Below are 24,943 nucleotides of genomic sequence, written 5' to 3' on the forward strand. Positions count from 1 at the left end.
AATTCGAACTATGCGTCCCGACTCTGCATTCTTCTATCCCAACTCAACTATATTTATATTTATGCAAAACTTAAGTTGATTACTACCCCTTCAATTCAAAATGGTTATGGCTCTTCGAAAGTTGAACCGATCATGGCGGCGGCGCCTCTTCGATGCTGGACAAGTCATGGCGGTGAGGCGGTCGGTGATTAATCTGTCAGGCAGCGTAATTATTTCCAACACTCACATTGTTTTTTCGTTGCTGGCCTGTTTGTTTTTTCGTAGTCTAACCATTATGATTTTTTGCAATGAAAGTTTTGGAAATTCTGGTCATATTTTGAAAAAATTCTGTAGAGATTTATGTGAATCTAAATAAAAATTGTCGAATTTAAATAAAAATTGTCAAACTTCATAATTTTAGGTGTTTTATAGATTTTTGATAGTGTTGAATTCATTTCCATTGAAAAAAACTGATTCAAACACTGACTCTATAAAAAAATTTGAAAATTTGACTCTGCCATTTTCCGCGGTCCCAGTCCAGACCCTGTCCCTACAATTCCTCAGCCTCGGTAAACGACTCCATTGTTTTTCATCAAATGGGGGACGGACCATATGAGTTACAGTTGCAGTGGTCATATCAGTGGAGGAAGGACCATATGAGTTACAGTGGCAGTGGTTCAATGAGAAACTCTTTGATGTAGTCCTTGATTTTTGTTTTAAAGAAGCTGAAACCATCTCCTTCCTTGAATATCACCCTCATCAATCTAGTCTCTTCCATCACCATATTATTGCACTTGAATGGGACGGAAACATCTGATGTGTCGTCGAGCTTCAGAAACTCCCAGGTGAGCTCCTTTACTGTCGGTTCCAGAAGGCTGTAGATGTAATTCACAAACACTTCCTCTGTACTTCCAAGATGTTCTTTCATACAACATTCAATACTGGACGCCAATTCTTCACGAGCCTTCTCAGCCTTATATGTATGTATGATGTCAGCCAGGTGGGTAATGATGCAATTCAATTATGTGAGAACACGTCTTCCTAGATAATATAATTGCTCCAATTTCTGTTGTGAAAGGATTTCCCCCTCCATCAATAACACTCCACTCACCAGAAGTATACATTGGCCAATGGAAATGATCTTGTTCTTTATGTACTCCTCCAAGCTTGGCACGTTCTCAGATGCTAATTTTATGCTTAATAACCCAGAAGATAATCATCCCACTCATACATTCCAGATTAAGTAAGATTAACAAATAATTATCATGTTCATGCCTGCACAAAGTCAGATAAAAAGAATTCACAAATTCACCGGTACTACTTACTCCCATTTTAAAAAAGCTAAGCAATTCGCGCCCCTGTAACTTTTCTGCTAAGACTTTGTAGCATAGTTTCATATGGTCTAGAAGGTTTTCTGTCAAGGAGAGATCCCATCTGAAGATCCAATATAATATAATACACAATGTCAATGCAGATGATGATGATTGCAATGACATCCTACCTTCTAACAGCTTCAGTGAATAGCTTCAATTCATCAAGGGTTCCCTATGTATCATACATATCATCCAGAACAGTATTCAAAGCAGGACACTTTTGAAAAGAGGATTTTGCATTTGGCATACTGGGCTCATATGTGCCCACTGCTACTATGAAGAATCATTCCACGGGCCTCTCTCCACGAAGGGTAAAAGGGGAACTTCGAATGTTTAAACCAACTGTAGTGCCGAAATAATCATAGAAGGAATTAGAACAAATTTGAAACTGAGTGATTAATTTCTCTTCCATATTGCAAATATAGAATGGATATATACTACATTATGGAATAATAGTCGAAATCATTAGGTTGGTTAATTATGTGGTGACATTCTTCATCTCTTTTTGATGGATTGCCTGAATAACGTTGAAATCTAATTTAGCCAGCTTGAAATTAAAAAAAATGTAGCACCTGGTCAGTCATATTATTATCATCATTAAGGCAAGGAAGGAAAGACCCTGCAAACTATGCCAAATTATGAAAATGGATGAAGAGAATGAAAGTGAAATTGAATTTGGGGTCTCTTTACTGGTAAATGCTTTTGGCTAGGCGTGTATAATCTGAGTGATACACTTGACAGTATCTCTTTGCTTCCACTCTGGGCACACTGCATGCTCAAAATGTTTTAAACTCATCCACTCGTTTCTATGGAAAAAACAAACAAGCAGTCGACATGTCTGGACAATAGGTTACCTCATGGCTTAGGTTTTGTTTGTTGTTCTATGCAATGAAAATCTCACTTTTCCGAAGAGCTTCTCTTAAATCTTTTGTGGCGAAGTCTCTAGCTTCATCCAAAATAATTTATCTAGGAAATGCGATCTGGGAAGCTCTATATATACAAGCTTAACATGCTTGCTACATCTTTGTTAAATTGACTGGTTTAGCAAAAGAAATGCCCATCAACATCTTTGAAATTGTCGAAAATTGTTGTTAATACGAAAATGGTTGTTAATACGATGTCAGAAGAGAGAATTGATGATGATAATTTATTCTTTGTTCGTGAGATAAAAGGTTTGTTTTTTTAATGACAATTGAATTACTAAAATCCCAAGTCTATTACAGATTTTGATAATATCTTAGAATTAGATAGACAACATTGAAGTTAAAAAAAAATGATTTATCTTATTCCTACAATTTCATAATATTTCCAACATCTACAACTTAGATAATTGTAATATTTCCAACATCTACAACTTATAAAATTAATTCTATAAAATTATAGAGACTATATCCATAAAAATGTAAACCTATTACCTCTTACAAAAAAACACAATAAATTTTAACTAATTAATACCCACACTAGATTTGAACTAATTGATACCCACCTGCAGGTACACTGTACCGATGCAGTTGAAGAAGTCTAAATCCTAAAGCAGTGATCTCAAGATCTGCAATGGGGTCCAGTCTTTCGTTCCAATGTCTGTATGCCGAATATGTCATAAATTTCTATGTTGAAGGACTTTTCAGAGAAAATAGGTAAGTGAAGGTTAGTCAAATTAAATTTTTTATGATACCTGTAAACACAATCTAGAATTTCCTTGATTTCCTTTTGAAAGTGTCTATCGATTCCAAGGCGTACAATATTATCCACCATTAAAAGGCCTTCCAGCAGATCCACAGGATACAGGAAGCTTAGTTAATTAAATATGTTTTCATTTAAAACGGAAAACTGGAACATAAAACTATTTAAAATAATGAGTATTTTAGAAATTGGGTAAGATTGGTTTGTTGAGTGGATGAGATAGATAGATATTTTTTTAACTACAATTTATTATTTTAGATACAGTTAGATCTCAGTAACATAATAAATACACTATATAATTGAATAATTCAGTGTAATGATTAGTAACATAATAAATACACTATATAATTGAATAATTCAGTGTAATGATTATTATTTTAGATACAGTTAGATCTTAGTGAGATAATAAATACATTATATGATTGAGGGATTCAATGTAATAAAAAATTATATTATTATCTGTAAGCATCTTCAATTTCTTTCTTAGTACCGGCTCTGAGTTAACTCCATAACTTTTACTACTACTAAAAAACAATCTTGTGAAATTCTCTGTATAGCAGCCTCTATATTTTTTTTTGTAGCAAGATCTCAACGTCCTTTCTTGCTACGACGTCTCAATGTTCAGCTTATCATCTTCCTGCGGCTTCTCAACGTCCAGGTTCGATTTCAAAGGCCGTCTCTTTTCAAGTATGAGTTGAAATTAGGTTTGAACGGGAAGGGTCATGCCATTGGGGCATTTTTAAAGTAATATAAATTATTTATATTGTATTTTAAAGTACGTTAATGGAGTTTGTGATATGGAATAAATAGTTTTTGAAAAATTTAAGAGTTCAAACTTATTTAGATGGAATGTGGAAGTCTAAATGAATTTGATGCATAAAAAATTATGTGGCTTAGTAAAATGAGTAGAATCAATACCCTAAGATTTAAAACAATTAGTTGAATGACAAAAAATGGAAGAGAAAGCTAAGTCTATTATAGCATTATCTTTGTCAGATTCACAATTTCAGCTCATAGACTTAGGAAAAACACCTTCACCAATATGGGAACACTTAAGCAAAACACTTGGGGAAAAGGCACTGAATGCAAAATTCTCTTTGAAATTATAGTTATTCAAATTCAAAATGCATAATGGGGTATCATTGTCTACACACATAAATGATCTAAAATCACTCATAAGGCACTTGGAGGAAATTGAGGTAAAAATAGAAGAACAAGATGCTAAAGCTATTTTGTTAAATAACTTACCATCAAACTATGATAATGCTATTTTCACCTTAAGTCATTTTCTGTCTCAATCATTAGATAAAATGATTGCAACACTCTTAGAAGAAGAACAGAGGATGAAATCAGGGAATATAAAGGACAACTCACATGATGAGATGGCAGTATTTTCAAAGGGAAGAGTTAATAAAAATAAGAACTCAGTGGAATGTTTTTATTGTCGAAAACACGGACATACAACCTTCAATTGTAAAACTCATCTCGAAGATCTTTTAAATGGAAAATTAAAAGAATTGGCCAACGTAGCTACTATTGAAGATTTACAAGAGGCCAACCTTAAGGACTTCTCACATTGTGACAGCAATAATGAATTTAATACAAAGCCTCTCATGCTTTTCTAAATAGCTATCACTTATATTATTTATTAATGTGTGTATGTGTGTGTGAAGAAAGGTTAGTTGCATAATTGACTGTTAGATAAGATTTGTATTTAGAAAGGTTACCTATATAACTGGAAGTGTAAATTTTGGTGCATACTACTAGGATGGAAACTTGTCCATAGAGATATTCAATATTTTAGCTATTTTTTGGGGTAGTTAAGAAATGTCAATTCTGAAAAGCTTCTCAACAATGCTCAGAGGCGGGTATGCTTCAAATGAAGATCAAGTGGTCACTCATGTGGTGGTGAAAAAGAGCAATGTTTGCAAGATCTCATAATGAACATAATTGTTGATGAAGACCATATTAGACTTGATATGATTTATATGTAATTTGTGACTTATGTAATAATGTAAGTGTTCAAGGGGGAACTTGGAATAACGCTTACTTTAGAAATTGGGTAAGATTGGTTTGTTGAGTGGATTGGACAGTTGAGATATTTTCTCAACTACAATCCTTCATTTTAGAAATAGTTAGATCTCATTAACATAATAAATACACTATATAATTGAGTGATTCAATGTAATAGAAAATATTTTTCTGTGTGTATACATTTTCAATTTCTTTCTAAACCTCCATACCTACCAAAAATGCCAAACTTAACATTCAAGAATTCTAGGCATTTCATGTCTCGTGTGTGCATGAAGAGGGAGACAGTAGAAGCAGACGATCCTAAGAAAGACCAATCTTGGCTTTGAACATCCATTATTGTTTCCCACTCGACCATCTCTTCTATACCCTTAAAGATGACAACAATGTCCACCATGAATTTCCTCCTTCCAGAAACTGCAACATTTATTTACTAGAATGTGGACAACATGAAGTAAGATGGTCTAATTCGGTGGTTGAATTGATAATATGTTAATATGAATTCACATACTCAGCTAATCTCTACTTCCATTTCGTCTAAAGTATATGTACGTAAGGCAATTTGTAGGGGAGTCCGAGCTAAAAAGATTGACTTTCTCTTAACAATTAAGGAAAGATATACAGTGATATGGGGTTTAACAATAAGTTTCGCTGGGTGAAACCCACGAGATGAGGGTTCAAATCTCATTGAGTATATATATGACCTGTTGTGTCTTGGCTAGAAGAGTAGGCGACCCCATAGCAGACGTCTCGGCTCTTGTTGAGGCATAAGTTTCCTGCTATTGTGCGGCTTGCAGGCGGTTGCACGTAGCCTAGGTTTATAGTGGCAGCCAGTTAGATTTGATCCTGGGTCTGTTCAGGATAACTCTCACCAGTTACTGATTATCCTAGATTTAAAAAAAAAAAAGAAAAAAAAAAGAAAAAAGAAAAAAAAAAAGAACAATTAAGGAAAGATGATCTCAAATTTTTTTACCAAACGATCTATTTCGTCCTTTATTGCTTTCAGATTGATTTTTATGAATTCATTGCCTACATATACAGATCAATGGAAATTTCCATTACATTTACTATTATGAGGTTATTGCAAGTTGTATATTCACAAAAATTCGCTGACCTGATTTATAGAAAATTTTAAAGATCAAAATTTATCTTTTCTTTAGTTTAGAAATTTTGGAAAATCTTAATAGTGCATAATATAAAATGGTTAAAAAGTTTGGCAATATTTTTGTAAAAATATTCAAAATTTTAATGATTTTATATAGTCTCTATAATATTTTGGTTATTTTAACCTTTTTTTTATTTTTTATTTTTATTTTTTTTCAGACAAAAAAAACTTTCGTTCTTCATTAATCAAATGAGAAATTACATATGGCTTTATAGACGGCAGAAACCAAAGAGAAGTAGGCAAATCATTGAATCAGACCAACACCAGACCAAAGAAGCAGAGAGGAAATCACTAAGAACCAACATTGGCAACACCAGAAAAAGATAGAGAAGGCCAAGACAAAGGAGAAAAGATAGACCAGACTAAGAAACAAAGGCATCCCCAAAAGAAACAAAACAGAGGATCAGAAAGCGAAGGAGCCAGCTTCCTATACAATTCCATCAACCCGGAGCTCAAAAAACATAAAACTAGGATAGAGAGTGATCCCTCTCTTAGATAGAACATCAGCGACCAAGTTTTTCTCTCTGTACACATGCATGAAGGAGATATTAGAGAAGGAGGAACGAAGAACCTTGATGTTGACCATCCAATGGTGAAGCAAAGGAACCTCTAGGGAGTTCCGCCCCTGTAGCCAATCTATGACCACCTTAGAGTCTCCAACGACCCTAAAGGAATCAATGGCAAGCCACACCACATTCTGGAGAATTCCCCACAGTGCCACTATCTCAGCCCGATTGTTAGTTCCTCTGCCACCATTCCAAAAGAAATGATATTCCCTACTAGGGCAGAGATGGATAAGAGCCCCGCATCCACATGAACCATCAACATAGGCCCCATTGAAGAAGCCCAAAGGAAAATGATCGCCCAAATCCCTGAATAGAACAGAGCATCGTGGAGATGAGGGGAACCACAAACCAATTTTTGAAAAATGGCCGACAATTTTAACGCTGGTAGATTAGAAATCATAGAAAACATTCTAAAAAATAAAGGCATTTATAGAATGCGAGATACCCCAAAAAACATATAAGGGCAGAGCACGGAATGACCTCTGTTCCAATTTCCAGTATAAAATTTAGGTTAATCATTTAAAAATAGAAATTGGTTAATATTTTTTTCAAAGCAAAAACATGGAAAATTAACCCAATTGTAGATATTAACCCTTAAAATTCCCGCCCTGACCCATAAGTACCACTACATATTATAATTTTACCTACTCAATACTATAATTTTACCTACTTAATCACAACGAATGAATTCTTTAACCATGACCTAACTCTCTCAACTAATGGGGTTGATAATTGGAGCTCTTCTTCTCATTTCCCTCATCATTGCAGACACACTAAAATTAGCAAAAAAGGAAATCAATGAGCTTCCTCTATGAGTTGAAGGTCGAGTGGTTTTCCCAGAAGTGAGCGAGATATTCTAAGGAATAGATTTTGATGGAGGTCCTCAACCATGTCAGGTAATGAAATCTCCTCTAAATACTTTAATACAATTATCATGGTATTTTTTCCTCTAAGGAAGTAGCTTAGTCAAGATATTTTGTACAAGGAGGGAGGAGCTACTAGAAAATCATGAAGAAATAAATAAAGAATGTTTTGGTTGGAAGTTCTATTGTTGTTGGTTTTGGTGTAGCCTATGCTGGTGCGGAGTTTGTTGTTTCTACAACGAATGTTTCCTGGAAGGTTATTAAGAAGTACTCTAGATCGTCATTAGTTAAAATTTCTCTTCCAATAGGATGCAATTTCTGGTTGTCTACGTGATAGATGGTGCTTAATGTTGGTTTTTGTAAGACAAAAAAAAGTGGTCGATGAAATTATATTTTCAGTAGCCAATGGATGAGGTATATTTCTACAGAGCAAGCCCAATGTATCGTGTCTATGGGTTTTGATCTTTGTCCCTCATTGGTGGTGTCTTGTTTTGAAGATGGATGCGATTGGTAGTGGAAATTCACCGGATTCAAATTTCCAAATGAGTTTATTGGGTGGGTGGGAGTTGGTGAAGGTGGGTGGTTCTCCTTCGAAATTTTAACAAGAAATTTAAGAAAGGTGACATCAGAAGATGGGAATCTACATGGAGTATTTTCTTCTGGATTTTCTTGCAGTGTCAAAGAGATCATTCACCTATTGATCATTATCTTTCTTGTTACTTGTTGGTCTGGTCACCCGGATCCTATTTAAGGGAAAGTTCTACAATCTCCACCAACCAAATTGAGAGAATATTGATACTTAATTGGGCCATTCAAATATGACACTCTAGCCTTATCATGCATGTTTGAGGGTACTTTCTAGAGGAATGTGGACCTGGTTTTTTACTTGTCACCACCATCAGATAGCTGGAGTCTGACTTGGATTGAATCTTTGGGGATTCATAGGGTCCATAGGTGTTGGCAAAAAACTCCTATTTCCTTCCATTTACAAATCTCCTTCCTCCAATCATGTATTCTCTTTACGAGCTAGTGGTGGTGCCATGTCATCTTCTAAGATGGAAGATCTATCATGCGTGTATGACCATGTATCTAATGTGGAGGAGCTTATTAACATAATTATCGTGGCTGAGAATAAACTAGATAAAAAGGGAAGGTGTCCCAAACATCTTGATGTTGGACACGAGGAGGAGGTATTTGGTCATCAGAACGCCCTCTATAACAATTTAAGCAACGAGGTAGTAGAGAAAGTAACGAACAAGAAATCTAGACGTAAGAATAAGAAGCCCATTGCAGTGAAAGAGGAGATCCAAAAATTCATTTTGGGCATCAATATTTATTGGAATAGCATCGCCAGATTGAAGCAACGGGTCCTTGTTGGACACTAGAGGTTTTCTAATTTCAATGGAACTCAGATGAAATCCTAGATCGATAAAAGCTATACCTCTATTATCTGATACGGACCAAAGGTTAGTGTGTTATTCAATGTATGGTTCAGCTTCCATTTTTTATTAGAAGAGGACACTATTAATATTGCAGAATTTCCTTGGGTATGTGGTCATGGATTTCTATGCCTTGAAAATTGGACAATTAGGTTCAATCCAATCACGAAAGTCCCCAAGAGACAAATTATAAGGTGAAACTTCTTTCCCTTCCTCTGGATCTATGGTGAAAGAAGGAAGTTTCAGAGATAGCTAATAAAATAGGTCGGTTCTACTATGTAGATGAGGGATCTAAATGGATTTTAGATAAAAGAGTGGTGTGGTTTCTTATGGAGGTCGATCTGTATGGTGGTTTACTAGCTGCCATTTCTATATATTGGGGTCCATTCTCTATTAGACAAAAAGTGGATTACTGGGGGGTTCTATTTTGTTGTTTAGGATACAAAGAAATAGGTCACTTAATCAGAGAATGCCCACATTGTTTCAATGGAGGTCGACCTAGGAATAGGCTAGTTTCTATTACTAATCGGTACCCCACGAGTCATAAGATGACAGGTAAGGGTTAATCAAATTCCCATGATACTTAAATGTCGACTCTGGAAGAGGTACCAATATTACAGAAAAGTCAATAGTATGACTTGTTGCAGCCAACTAATGGGATAAGCCATTAAAAAGTTAGAAATAATGGACCGAAGGTTTCTTTGGAAGGCATATCACAGTGGATCCCCTCCTGCTCCATTGAATATTCCAAAGGTAAAGATCCACTACCCCATCTACACTCTTATGCTACCTCATCCCAACCCAGAAGAAACAACACTATTTTGGAAGAGGTTTCTTCTCCTCTAACCAAAGATGATGGTTTGGAAAACCTCACAAGAAATATCTCATTGGGCCTAGACCCATTATCTGTAAAGAAATAATATCTTCTCGAAAACGAGGTCCCTGACTCTCTTGAACATAGAAGGTATGGATTACACAGTAAGAAAAAACAGACCAAGTACAAAAAGGTCTCCTTATGTGGGGGGGTCGACAAGGAGCTCAATCATAGATTTTCTAATTCCGTCGAGCATATTCTCATCCTTTGATCTCGGGTCATCTTACGAAGATTATGGGTTTCAAGAGGATTATAATGTGCATGAAAATATAGAAATGAATCCCATTGACTTAACTTCCAAATGAAGATAATGTCCCTTAATGTCTGGGGTATGGGATTGGCCTTCACTAGACAATCTCTTTGAAACATTATCCAAGTGAAATGCTCAGTTGTAGTTCTTTTGTAGGAAACCATGTTAGATAAGATAAAATATAGGTAATATCTACATAAAATATGTCCCTCATGGGTTGTCTGTGTTGAGATTTGCAACAAGAAATGCTAAAAATAGCACTGCTATAAATAGTTGGGCTATAAATAGCAGTTCAGCCATTGTGGATCTTAGCAACAATGGGTGAAAAGTGAAAGTGCTAAAAATAGCTTTTCTAAAAATAGCATTTTAGGATCCCTTCTTATTTTAGTCAGTCCCTAGACTAAACATAGGAAGTAAAATTCGAATTTGATGTTAACAGTTGTTTGTAAATTGATTAATTAATTCATCTTGAGTTAATTAGTTAAGGAATTATGAACATGAAGTCTATGTGAGGACATGAAACAATTTCTCCTTTGATTGAGGGATTCATCCATCAGTTAAAGAGATAAGGATGAGTTGTAATATTGAGTTGTAATTAGTTGGCTCAGTTAACTGAGTCAAGTCCAGTTAGATTAATTTAACAGTTTGTTAAATTAATGAGAGTTTAGTTAGTTAATCCTTGCATGCATGTAACTACTATTTCAGATAACTAAAGATTCACTCATGGATAACTCATGCATGTCAGTTTAGTCAGAGACTGAGTTGAGATCAGATGGAGGGACAACGTACTATCAGTTGCAAGAAGATTCTATTGTGAATGTTCCTTGCATGTAGAAGGAATATTATTCCTTAAGGATTGTGCAGTTGGATCAGAGGTTACAGTGAGTGTGATGAGGCCAATACACACATGTGATATCATTGGACCCCAATCAAAACTGCGAAAGGAAATAGGAGGCTTGGAGGGCTTGAGGAAGATATATTGATCTGAAAATGGAATGTACTTGTTTAAGGGTGCAAGGTATCCATTTCCAATAATTTCAACTGTGAGCTAGACACTCCAAATGACCTCTAAAAATGTATAAACTTCTTATTTCTTATACAGAGATAAACTATAGGGGCATTCACCGGACATGTCACCTCTAAAAAGAGGATGAGTTCCAGAGGCTACCTGGCCCTCTACATGCTCTGCCTAAAGAAATAACAAAGTAAACACTTAGAAGTCTTTGACATACACATACTTGAAGGTTAAGGTCTTGCGGAAAAAGACAAGTAACTTTCTGTAGCTGAATAAGTGATTATGTGTGTATGAAAGTTATATTTATTTGCTGTTTAATACTTTATATCAGTTTTGTTTAGCATATCATCTTCAGCAAATAAAGACATCAAAATGATAAAGTAGTTCACCCCCCCTCTGGGCTACATCTGCTGGACCAAACCTCTCCAACCAGGCTTGTCCTCTTGTATTAAAATTGCGACAAAGGCTAATACAAGAATATGGGTGTCTCAAAGGACAGATCTGACTGTAAATACAGAATCAGAAGATAGGAATTAGCCAAACATGCTCTTTCCCAAACACTAATAGTGAATTTTGTACCTTATACAGTACTTTCCCCAATTGGCCCTAGTGGCCCTTTAAACTTGCATGGAGAATTTCGAGGTGAAGATGACCTCAATTGGTTCTGAAACCTCTGCCATTAGACTCAGAAGGTCGAAAATAGCAGACATAGGATTTTGAATCACCGAAAATGGATGAATATATCCCCCAAACAGCTCCAACACTGAAATGGCCCTAGTGGCCCTGAAAGCTTCCCTGAAGCTAAATAGTGAAAAGAATGCCTCAAAAGGAAAAACGAGCTGCAGAAATGGATTCAGAAGGCTGGAAAACTTCAGGAATGTCCTTCGTTCCACTTCCAATGGCTGCACAATTCCCAATGCAGCTCCCAAACTGATTTGGCCCTGGTGGCTCTTGGAACTTCCACGAAGCTAAAACACCTGAAAATGACCTCAGATGGCTGTGAAACTTGTGCCCATGGCTTCAGAAGGTCGAAGAGACCCAAAATAAATAAAAAATTCGTCCAAAACCGACTTTCCTAGACAAAGTTATGGCCATTTAAAGTTTCTCCAGTTTGTCCCTAGAAAAACTCCAGCTAACTTTAGTTAACTCCAGATAGCTCCGCCAATTATGGCGGGTCCGCCAAATTTGGCGCTCCTGCCAAAATTCCGCCAACTTAACTGCAGTTACATTTAATGTTTGGTGGTTTCCTCGGATTTCGTGCCAGGCGGAATATTCCTTTTTTAATTTTTTTTGAAAAATTAAAATTTCTAATGTTATGGACAAATTCTTCTTTTTGCCATAACTTCCTCATACGGCGACCGTTTTTCGAACCGTTTGTGGCACCAGAATTGGGAAGACGAGCACTTTCCAGTCATTCAACTTTGAACCAGTTCTAAGCACTTTAAATTTTGAGCATTTTCCGACACTTAGGACATGAGCACCTGATCACACCTCCCAAATGAGAAGGCTTTTGGTCCCCAAAAGCTCACTGAATCTCTGAACTAAACTGTACAACACTTGAGGAACAGAAATATCCTCTTCCATTCAGCCAAAAGAGCATACTGATGCCAAAATGTCCTGCCTTATCAACTGTCGTCATGGCGAATGTTGCTGCATAAACCAAGTACTCGTCGAATCCCGACCAAGCTTGTTCGCCAGACAAACTGAAAGTTTGCAGAAACCAGCAATGAAACTTTCTTATATATGAGCTGAAATATTCCCCTGAATATCTGGGCTTGCCAGCTGTCACGATGCCCATCCATGGTACCTCCGCTCCAAAAGAAGAGCTGCCTCCCAAATGAGAAGACTTTTACAAAGATGAAACACCTCATCATTTCTCCTCTCTACAATCTTGGAGATCAAATTAACTTTTTCCAAGTCAATATTACATTACATGCATGGTTAAAAATAAAGTAATCAACCCTTCAAGTTAATCACACATACATGTTTAAAATACAAGGAAATCATCATGATCCCTGTGCTCATGCATATCATTCTCATGCATGCAGTTTATCCTTCAATTTTTCCTTAAGTACAATCATAAGTACAAGATCCTCGATCACATGTACATGTACTTTCAAAGCTGAAATGAATATAACTTTCACTGCAATAGAGTGAATCTCATACTCAGCTTTTCCATCCTGCAACTTGCATTCCCTTAACAAAGAAATGCATTCAATCAAAAGACATGCAACTTTAATTGGATAAGAATTCTAACCATTTCTTACCAATCCATTTCAAAGGCGCTTCCTTTAACTGCACATCGATATCAACATGTGTATCATCCTGACACATATCAATGATGGAAACTTCCTTCCCATTCTTGCCATACTCTTTCTCCAGTTTCTTCAACTTTTGGGGAAGCATTGTTGGATTCAGAGTCCAACACCTTTCAACAGTATGTCCATGCTTATGGCAATAAGTGCAACACATGTTCATCTTCTTGACAGCATGATTTGCATTGTTCAATGGAACTTTGGCTTCTTGCCTCCTTTCCTTCAAAAGTTTCCTGCATGTTGCCATTCTTTTCCAACATCTAGAAACACTATGGTTAAACAAACCACAAAAAGAACATGCAATTCTTTTCCAATGCTTGTGTGGAAATTTTCCATGCTTTACATGATCAAAGGAACTATGATTGAAATCAGATTTATACCTTTGTCTTTCACCTTCATTACCTTCATGAGGAGATGAATCAAATGAAGAAGAAGCTCCTTTTGGAACACCATCCATCCCTTCAATGGTTTTAGAGCTTTCACCACTCCCTTGTTCAAGTGCATGCTTATGCACACCTTCTTCTTGCAAGGTATGTTTCAAACTATTGCATTCATCAAGAATACAACCTTTACAACCTTGAGATAAAGAACCTGAAATGAAACTCCTTCTAGGAATTGTTTCAATTGCCTTCATGGCTACTTTGGAACATTCTCCATAAGATTGTCCATAACCAAGACCCAAATTCTTAGGCCTTACCTCAACCATTATTGGCTCAACTATACCCTGTGCATGTTTGCCCAATCCTTTTCCTTCATATCCCATTTTGGACATCAACTTGGACCCTATGCCTCTGGTATGTTTCTCAAAAGAACCAACATAAACATTCTTATGCGAATTTGAAGACAAACTAGAATTGTTTACCTCTTCTTCAAGCTGATACTTGGCTAAGGCTTCTTTGGCAACAAGGAGTTGTGTCTCCAACTCATGCATCCTTTCCAGCTTCATGTTTGCAATATGAAGTTGGCCTTCCATTTCCTGCAATTGGTTAGAAAGCAACTGCTTCTCTTCCCTCATGGAATTCAACTGCTCTTGAAGTCTAGAGCTCTTTCTTTCATCCTCATACATTTCTCTCACCATATTCATCATGATGAAAAATTCTTGCTTCAAGCCTTCATCAAAGAATCTTGTGAAGGAGGACGATTTTGAGAACTCACTTATGGAAGTTGTCATTATAGAAATGAACAAAAGAGCTTCAGCAAACTCAAACAAAAAGTAGTAAAGCAGTCAATCTTCAACACTGCTTAAGACACCTTTCAAGCTACACAATCAAGCTAGTGATGTCAGTCAAGAAAACCTAGTGCTCTGATACCATCTGATCTGAAAATGGAATGTACTTGTTTAAGGGTGCAAGGTATCCATTTCCAATAATTTCAACTATGAGCTAGACACTCCAAATGACCTCTAAAAATGTATAAACTTCTTATTTCTTATACAGAGATAGACTGTAGGGTCATTCACCGGACATGTCACCTCTAAAAAGAGGATGAGTTCCAGAGGCTACCTGGCCCTCTACAGGCTCTGCCTAAAGAAATAACAAAGTAAACACTTAGAAGTCTTTGACATACACATACTTGAAGGTTAAGGTCTTGCGGAATAAGACAAGTAACTTTCTGTAGCTGAATAAGTGATTATGTGTGTATGCAAGTTATATTTATTTGTTGTTTAATACTTTATATCAGTTTTGTTTAGCATATCATCTTCAGCAAATAAAGACATCAAAATGATAAAGTAGTTCACCCCCCCTCTGGGCTATATCTGCTGGACCAAACCTCTCCAACTAGGCTTGTCCTCTTGTATTAAAATTGCTACAAAGGCTAATACAAGAATATGGGTGTCTCAAAGGATAGATCTGACTGTAAATACAGAATCAGAAGATAGGAATTAGCCAAACATGCTCTTTCCCAAACACTAACAGTGACTTTTGTACCTTATACAGTACTTTCCCCAATTGGCCCTAGTGGCCGTTTAAACTTGCATGGAGAATTTCGAGGTGAAGATGACCTCAATTGGTTCTGAAACCTCTGCCATTAGACTCAGAAGGTCGAAAATAGCAGACATAGGCTTTTGAATCACCGAAAATGGATGAATATAGCCCCCAAACAGCTCCAACACTGAAATGGCCCTGGTGGCCCTGAAAGCTTCCCTGAAGCTAAACAGTGAAAAGAATGCCTCAAAAGGAAAAAAGAGCTGCAGAAATGGATTCAGAAGGCTGGAAAACTTCAGGAATGACCTTCGTTCCACTTCCAATGGCTGCACAATTCCCAATGCAGCTCCCAAACTGATTTGGCCCTGGTGGCTCCTGGAACTTCCATGAAGCTAAAACACCTGAAAATGACCTCAGATGGCTGTGAAACCTGTGCCAATGGCTTCAGAAGGTCGAAGAGACCCAAAATCAAAAACAAAATTCGTCCAAAACCGACTTTCCTAGCCAAAGTTATGGCCATTTAAAGTTTCTCCAGTTTGTCCCTAGAAAAACTCCAGCTAACTTTAGTTAACTCCAGATAGCTCCGCCAATTATGGCGGGTCCGCAAAATTTGGCGCTCCTGCCAAATTTCCGCCAAATTAACTGCAGTTACATTTAATGTTTGGTGGTTGCCTCGGATTTCGTGCCAGGCGGAATATTCCTTTTTTAATTTTTTTTGAAAAATTAAAATTTCTAATGTTATGGACAAATTCTTCTTTTTGCCATAACTTCCTCATACGGCAACCGTTTTTCGAACCGTTTGCGGCGACGGAATTGGGAAGACGAGAAATTTCCATTCATTCAACTTTGAACCAGTTCTAAGCACTTTAAAGTTTGAGCATTTTCCGACACTTAGGACATGAGCACCTGATCATATATTCTATGTCTATTGAGTCTGTGAGCTGTATTGTTTGATTACAGAGAGAGCAGGATAGCTTGAGAGCTGATTCTTTTTGTAACTTGAACAAGATTTCCACTTGTATGATAATACAGAGTTGGGGTTTTAGGTTGGTACTTTCCCCAGTGATATATCTTCTTTTTTATGGTTGATTTCTTCTCATTCTTAGTTATATCTGTTCTTGATTGATGTTGTTCATGTTCGATTAAGCTTCCGCTAAATTGTTTGTAGAAGTAGATCAAGTGTTTTGCTTTAGTACATTGCATTACCAGGTGATCTACAGTGGGAATTTCTACATGCTATCAGAGCTAAGGTGATCAAGGAAGAATAGTATACAAGCAGGAGAAGTTCGAAGTTTGGTTTTTGAATATTGAATTGAGTTCTTATCACATCTATTTCATCGATGGCGTTCAGTGGTTTAAGACTCAAATATGCCCTTGATGGAAGTTTGAATTATATAGCCTAGAAGGATTGCATGGAGGCAGTATTAGAAGATAACGGTCTAAAGGACTTCATTGATCAAGAAGTCCAGAAGTCGACTGATGCTACTCAACTAGCGGAATGGAAAAAGTGTGTGGCTAGAGCAAGGAGAATCCTCCTGGAGGGAGTTCGAGATCACATTGTCTCGAGCCTCCATGGGAAGGAGACTTCGTTTTCGATGTGGAAAACATTGAAAGATCTTTATCAGAATAGTAGAGATCAAAGTAAGCTGGCGCTGAAATATAAGCTTTGAAAGATCAAGTGCAAAAAGGGTGACACAATCTCTACGTTCTTGAACAAGCTCACCACCTGCAGGGATGAGCTTGGAAGCGTAGGGATCGTGACAGCTGATGATGACATGGTGAGTCTTGCACTCCTTGGTCTTCCTAAGAGTTGGCATAGCTACCAGGACTCAGTTAATGGAAGAGAGAAACTGCCAGATTGGGAATGACTTTGGTCAGATCTGATGCAGGAGGAGATAAGGCGTAGAACTAGGGATGGGTCTTCATCAAAACAAGATGATGAAGAGAATCTAGCTTTAGTGTGTAAAGCTAAGAAAGGGAAAGGGAAGGCGTCCCAATCCAAATCTTCTCATGGTGGGAAGAAGGTTGACAAGTCGAAAGTGTGATGCTTTCACTGTCATGAAGTGGGCCATTATGCAATGAATTGTCCACTAAAGAAATCCAAGAAGGGTTCCTCCAAGGGATCTGATGGTGATGCATTAGCCTCACAATTTGAACTGGATTGCTCGCTTATTGCATGCATAGTTTCATCCATGGTGGGATGTGTTCGGTACCTGGACAGTGGAGCTTCTTTCCACATGTCGGGTGACAAGAATCTTTTCAGTACATTGGAGGAGAAGGATCTCTAGATGCGGATCAAGATGGGCGATGATGGAAAGTATTGTGTCTCAGGTGAAGGTACAGTTGTGTTTCAAAGGGAGCATGGTGCTCCTCTCACCCTATTTGCTGTTAAGTATGTACCAAGTTTGAAAAATAATCTTGTGTCTGTTGCTATGCTAGAAGATAAAGGCTATGATGTAGTCTTTAGTAAAGGAAAAGTTTTCCTGAGGCATATCGGCACCGGACAGACCAAGCGAATTGGGATTCGAGTAAAGAATCTCTACAAGCTGGAGGTAGATGATTGTGCTGCACTGAGTTCCAAAGCAGAGGTGGTGCAAAGCCAAGATGTTGGCGAGCTATGGCATAGAAGACTAGGCCACTTGCATCACGGGGCCTTGAAGATCATGCAGCAAATTTCTACCGGCTTACCCAAGGGAAAACTGGAGCAAACAGATACATGCAAAGGATGCACCCTGGGTAAGTACGCTAAAGCTTCCTTTCAGGATCAGGATAATAGAGTTGGAGCAATCCTGGAGCGAGTTCAATTAGATGTTTGTGGACCATTCTCTATAGCCTCCACCACTAAGAAAAGGTACTATGTTATTTTTATTGATGATTTTTCTCGTAGATGTTGGATCTACTTCATGCAAAAGAAGGATCAGACCTTCTTGAGGTTTTGTGAGTTTAAAGCCTTGGTAGAGAAATAATTTGGAAATAAAGTAAAAGCCTTGCGTAGCGACAATGGTGTAGAGTATGTTTCCCAGCAGTTTAAACACTTCTGTGCTGCAGAAGGAATTAAACGGGAACTAACGGCACCTTATAACCCACAACAGAATGGGGTGGCTGAAAGGAAGAATAGATCTATTGTGGGAGCAGCTCGAAGGATGTTGCATGACCAAAGCCTACCACTTCATCTGTGGGCTAAGGCATGCAATACAGTAGTGTACCTTCAGAACAGAAGTCCTCATCTTATCTTGGGGATGAAGACACCTATGGAGGCTTTTCCAAGGAGGCGACTAGATGTGAGTCACTTCCGCATCTTTTGATCACCAGTTTTCTGTCATGTGACCAAAGATGCTCGGAAGAAGCTAGACCCAAAAACCGAGTTGGGGATACTTGTGGGGTACACAGATATAGTGCACAACTATCGTGTGTTTCTGCCTGCCAGTCAGAGGACCATAGTGCATAGGGATCTGAAGTTCGACGAGTAGAGAGCCATGTGAGTGTCACTTGAGAGGGAGCTCAAGTTGCATGGAGATGAGAAACTTTTAGTTCCGAAGGAGGAGGAGCCTCCTGATGATGTGGATTAGCCACATGCAGAGGATCCAGTAGTGGAGACCACCACTCCTGGAGAGTCTTCTAGTGACGGGTGGAAACACTCGCGGGAAGTTGACATATTGATGCTAGATGCGAGAGAGAATGTGGGGCAACCATCCTCTTAGTGTAGACAAAGGAGATCTCCCGAGAGATACACTGGCTACATGGCCCTGGTTGGGGAGTGTGTAGCAACCGAACCTTCATCTTTTCAGGAGGTAGTGCAACAACCAGTCTGGGTTGATGCAATGGTAGAAGAGTATGATTCTATCATATGGAAAAATGTGTGGGATGTTGTCCCTAAACCTGGGGACAAGTCAGTGGTTAGTTCTCGATGGGTTTACAAGGTAAATCAGGTAGCTGATGGCAGTGTTGAGAAACACAAGGCAAAGTTTGTTGCTTGAGGTTTCTCATAGGTTGAGGGAATCGACTAGATTGAGACCTTTTCTCCCATAGAAAGGTACTCATCTATTATATCGATGCTAGCTCTATCAGATCAAATGGGTTGGAAGATCCATCAGATGGATGTGAAGACGATGTTCTTCAATGGGAAGATTGAGGAAGAGGTATACATTAAGCAGCCCGAAGGATTTGAGACCTTCAATCGCGAGTTGCATGTTTGCTGGCTCAAGCGAGCACTATATGGGCTGAAGCAAGCACCCTGTGCTTGGTATACCAGGATCGACAGCTATTTCACCGGGTTGGGCTTCACCAAGAGTGAAGCAGATGCGAACCTTTACCACATCATGGTAGAAGGTAAGCCATTGATTATTGTACTTTATGTCGATGATCTGATTTTGACAGGTGATGATCAGCTGATCAAATCTTGCAAGGAGGACCTTGCAAGAGAGTTTGAGATGAAGGACATGGGACTCATGCACTACTTTCTAGGCATGGAAGTGTGGTAGAAAGATGGGGAAGTATTTGTGTCTCAAGGAAAGTATGCCAATGAGATACTCAGGCGCTTTCACATGGAGAAGTGCAAACCCATGCAGACTCCTCTAGCTGGGAACTGGAGGAAGGAGGATGCTACTTCAGGTGAGGTAGTAGCTGCTACTGTTTATTGGCAGCTGGTGGGTTCACTTATGTATTTGGTGAACACATGACCCGACTTGTGCTTTGCGGTGAACCAATTGAGTCAAGCTATGGTTCAGCTTACCAAGCTGTTTTGGAAGGCAGCGAAGCATGTGCTGAGATATCTTAGAGGCACTACACAGTACGGATTATGGTACAGACGGACAGAGGGAGTGAAGCTGCAAGGCTTCACGGATGCGGATTGGGCTGGTAGTCCATCAGACCGGAAGAGCACTTCTAGAGGAATATTCAACCTTGGTTCAGCTGCAGTTTCTTGGTATAGCAGGAAACAGAGATCAACTACACTTATTTCAGCAGAGGCTGAAGACATGGTTGCCAGTCAGGCAGCATGCGAGGCCATTTGGATGCGGAAGATTCTAGTGGGATTGTTTGGTCAGATGATGGATCCTACAGTGATATACTGTGATAATAAAAGTTGCATAAAACTCTTTGAGAATCCAATGTTTCATGATAGGTCCAAGCATGTAGATATCTGTTACCATCATCTACGGGACTGTGTGGTCAAGAGGATCATGATGTTGCAGTATGTTTCAACCAAGGAGCAGGATGCAGATATTTTGACTAAGGCATTGTCAAAATGCAAGTTCAAGTTCCACAGAGACAGGATCGGGGTTACTGGTAATCCCTTTCTTGTTGAGAGGGATTGTTGAGATTTGCAACAAGAAATGCTAAAAATAGAAAATGCTAAAAATAGAACTGCTATAAATAGCTAGGCTATAAATAACAGTTCAGCCATTGTGGATCTTAGCAACAATGGGTGAAAAGTGAAAGTGCTAAAAAATAGCTTTTCTAAAAATAGCATTTCAGGATCCCTTCTTATTTTAGTCAGTCCTTGGACTAAACATAGGAAGTAAAATTTGAATTTGATGTAATAACTGTTTGTAAATTGATTAATCAATTCATCTTGAGTTAATTATTTAAGGAATTATGAACATGAAGTCTATGTGAGGACATGCAACAATTTCTCCTTTGATTGAGGGATTTATCCATCAGTTAAAGAGATAAGGATGAGTTGTAATATTGAGTTGTAATTAGTTGGCTCAGTTAATTGAGTCAAGTCAAGTTAAATTAATTTAACAGTTTGTTAAATTAATGAGAGTTCAATCAGTTAATGCTTGCATGCATGTAACTACTGTATATCAGATAACTGAAGATTCACTCATGGATAACTCATGCATGTCAGTTTAGTCAGAGACCCAGTTGAGATCAGATGAAGGCACAATGTACTATCAGTTGCAAGAATATTCCGTTGTGAATATTCCTTGCATGTAGAAGGAATATTACTCCTTAAGGATTGTGCAGTTGGATCAGAGGTTACAATGAGTGTGATGAGGCCAATTCACACATGTGATATCATTGGACCCCAATCAAAACAAAACAAGGAAATAGAGGCTTGGAGGGCTTGAGGAAGATATATTTTATGTCTATTGAGTCTGTAAGCTGTATTGTTTGTTTACAGAGAGAGCAGGATAGCTTGAGAGCTAATTCTTTTTGTAACTTGAACAAGATTTCCACTTGTATGATAATACAGAGTTGGGGTTTTAGGTTGGTGCTTTCCCCAGTGATATATCTTCTATGTTATGGTTGATTACTTATCATTCTCAGTTATATCTGTTCTTGATTGATGTTACTCATGTTTGATTAAGCTTCTGCTAAATTATTTGTAGAAGTAGATCAAGTGTTTTTCTCTAGTACATTGCATTACCAGGTGATCTATAGTGGGAATTTCTACAATCTATGCATCGAGTGCCTCTGGGAACTCTAGGGGTCTTGCAACAATGTGGGATCCCAAGACATTCACACTTAAAGCCTATATCTCATTTGCTGGTATATTACTTACTAGTAATATAAGGGGACCATGCAACAAAATTCAGATTTACAACATATATTCCCCTTATAGTAATCACAAAACATTTTGGGAGAAGCTAGACTCCAATGGATTACTAGAAATCCAGTCATTAATTATTGTTGGGGACTTAAAAATTCACAATGGAAGAAAAGGAATGTTGGGGGCAAAGGGCTAAGTTGGATCCTATGGCAGGTTTTTTCAAAGAATTATTCAACCGCAAAATGCTCAATGACATCATTCCAAACCCCACATGCCCTAGTTGGAGGAATGGAAGGGCAGGGGTGGTGCACGTAGCGAAGATACTAGATAGATTTTTTGTGCACTCTTATCTAATCGGGAGGCTCAACCAACTGAATACATATTCCTTTTACATAGGTATATTTGATCATGACATGATTATTCTTGAATGGAGTAGTGCAAATGAACTGAAGGCCCCACCTTTTAAACTCAACCATATGTGGTTAAGAGAACCAGAGTTCTTAGAGTTGATACATGAATCATGGGCACAACCTTTAGAATCATACTTGGATAAGAAGATGGAGAAGTTTAGTTTCAAGCTAAGAATATTAAAGAAGGTGGTCTGATCTTGGATCAATGAGCATAAGAAGAATAAAAATAATAGGAAGAGAAATTGAAATTGAGAATGAAACCTAAAGCACTTAGGTGAGGAGCACCCAAGGCTTCCACAATGCTGCAATCATTAATTGAATAAATCACACATACATATATATAATGGTTATGTTTTGTTAGGGAGATCACAACAATCTCCTAGAAAATAAGAACTAAATCTAATCTTAGAACATAATAAAAACAATAAAAACAACCTTTCTCCATTATTTTTAAGTTTCCCCCTTAATGGAGAAAGGATTAATCTCCACACCTAAGATCTCCCTAAACAATTCAAATTTCATCTTCCCAAGGGGCTTTGTGAAAATATCAACAACATTTTCACAAGTGTTACAATATTCAATAAAAATTTCCTTAGACTGTATCTTTTCTCTAATAAAGTGAAATTGAGCATCAACATGCTTTGTCCTTGCATGAAAAATTAGATTATTTTCCAACTTGATTGAGATTTGATTGTCACATTTGATAATTGTAGCCTTCTTTTGTTCTTCTCCAATATCTTGAAGAATCCACCTCAACCAAACAAATTCGCAAGTCGTTGCACACAAAGCTTTATACTCTACTTCTATAGATGAAAAAGATACAGTAGGCTGCTTTTTGCTGCTCCATGAAAGAATCCCGAATCCAATACTACATACATAACTTGTAGTAGATATTCTATCATCTGGATTACTAGCCCAATCTGAATTTGAGTAACCTGTTAGCTCAACATCAAATGAATTAGTATACTTAAGACCAAAACCAATTATTCCTTTAAGATACTTGAGGACTCCTTTTGCTACTTTCCAATGGATTTCTGGAGGTCTCGCCATAAATTGACTTAACACACGAACAAAGTATTCTATGTTAGTTCTGGTTGTAGTAATATAATTCAAGCTTCCCACCAGTTGTCCATATACTGTATCATAAACCTTATTTGAGTCATCATAAAAAGGAAATTTCATATTCTACTGCATTGGAACAAAAGCAACTTTGCACTTATCCATATTAAACCTTTTAAGCACTTCTATGACACACTTACCCTGAGTAACAAAAGTCTTGTCATCATCTCTCAATACTTCAAGACCTAGATAGTAATTTAACTCACCAAGATCTTTCATCTCAAATACTTGTGACATCTTCTCCTTAATTCCATCAATCAATTTGCCTAAATTCCCTATAATAATTAGTTCATCAACATACAAAGAAATCAATACTACATGCCCCTTTGCATTAAACTTGGTATACATGTTTGGATCGCTTTGACTCATCATAAAACCCTATTAAAGAAAGAAGGAATCTATCTTTTCATAACATGACCTAGGTGCCCACTTTAGTCGATACAAATATTTCTTTAATCTCCAGACTAATTGTTCTTGCCCCTTTTTCACAAACCCTTCAGGCTATGTCAAATACACCTCCTCCTTTAAATCACCATTATGAAAAACAAATTTTACATCTAATTGGTGAAAATTCCAATGGTAATTTGTACCTAATGCAATTAACAATCTAATAGTATTTAGTTTAGCTACAGGTGCAAATGTTTCTGCATAATCAATGCCCTCATTTTGTGAGTACCCTTTTGCCACCAATCTAGCTTTATATTCATCTGTGTTTCTTTAAATTTGGGTTTGTACAACCATTTACATTCAATCAGCACTTTATCTTTAGGCAATTCAATCAATTATTGAGTTTTATTTTTAATTATAGATTCATATTCTTCCTCCATAAATTTTCTCCACTCTTCATGTTCATTAGCTCCATTAAAACTCATGGGTTCTTTGACATTCAAAACACTACTTATTAGGGCATAGTCCTTCTACCTTTTAGGTAGGCAAATCTGTTGAGTACATCTCCTTAACGCTTCACTGTTTTCACCTTTTTTCTCTGAAAGTACTTCTCCATCTCTGATTGGGCTCTCACTGTTGGTTATGTCCATATCACTATATTATTGCTCAAGATTTTGTTGCTCATTGTCTTTTGCTTTTGCTTCTACAATATTGTTTTCAACTTTAGGAAGAGTGTGCCACTTTTCATAACTGCTAGCCTTATTTCCTTCATCTACATGTTCATGAAAAATTACATCTCTACTCGCAAATACTTTGTGATTAGATGGATCAAACATTTTATAAGTTTTAAATTTTGAACAATATCCTACAAAAATACATTTGATACCTTTAGCATCAAGTTTCTTTCTATTCTCCTTTGGAATATGTGTAAAGGCCTTACACCCAAATATCCTCAAATGATGAACTACTATTTTAAAAACATAAAAGGCTTCGAATGGGGTCTTGAAATCAAGATACCTTGTTGGACTTCTATTCTTTAAATAAACAACAATA

General features: G+C 37.4%; 1 pseudogene; it reads right to left on the minus strand.

Moving 5' to 3' along the window:
- Positions 1-640: 640 nt before the first annotated feature.
- LOC149142894 (alpha-bisabolene synthase-like) overlaps positions 641-24,943 on the minus strand; it is a 60,405-nt pseudogene continuing 36,102 nt past the window's right edge.

Source organism: Pinus tabuliformis, chromosome X (assembly GCF_031772625.1).
Source record: "Pinus tabuliformis cultivar Carrire ecotype Pingquan chromosome X, CPIR1, whole genome shotgun sequence".
Classification (NCBI taxonomy): Eukaryota; Viridiplantae; Streptophyta; class Pinopsida; order Pinales; family Pinaceae; genus Pinus; species Pinus tabuliformis.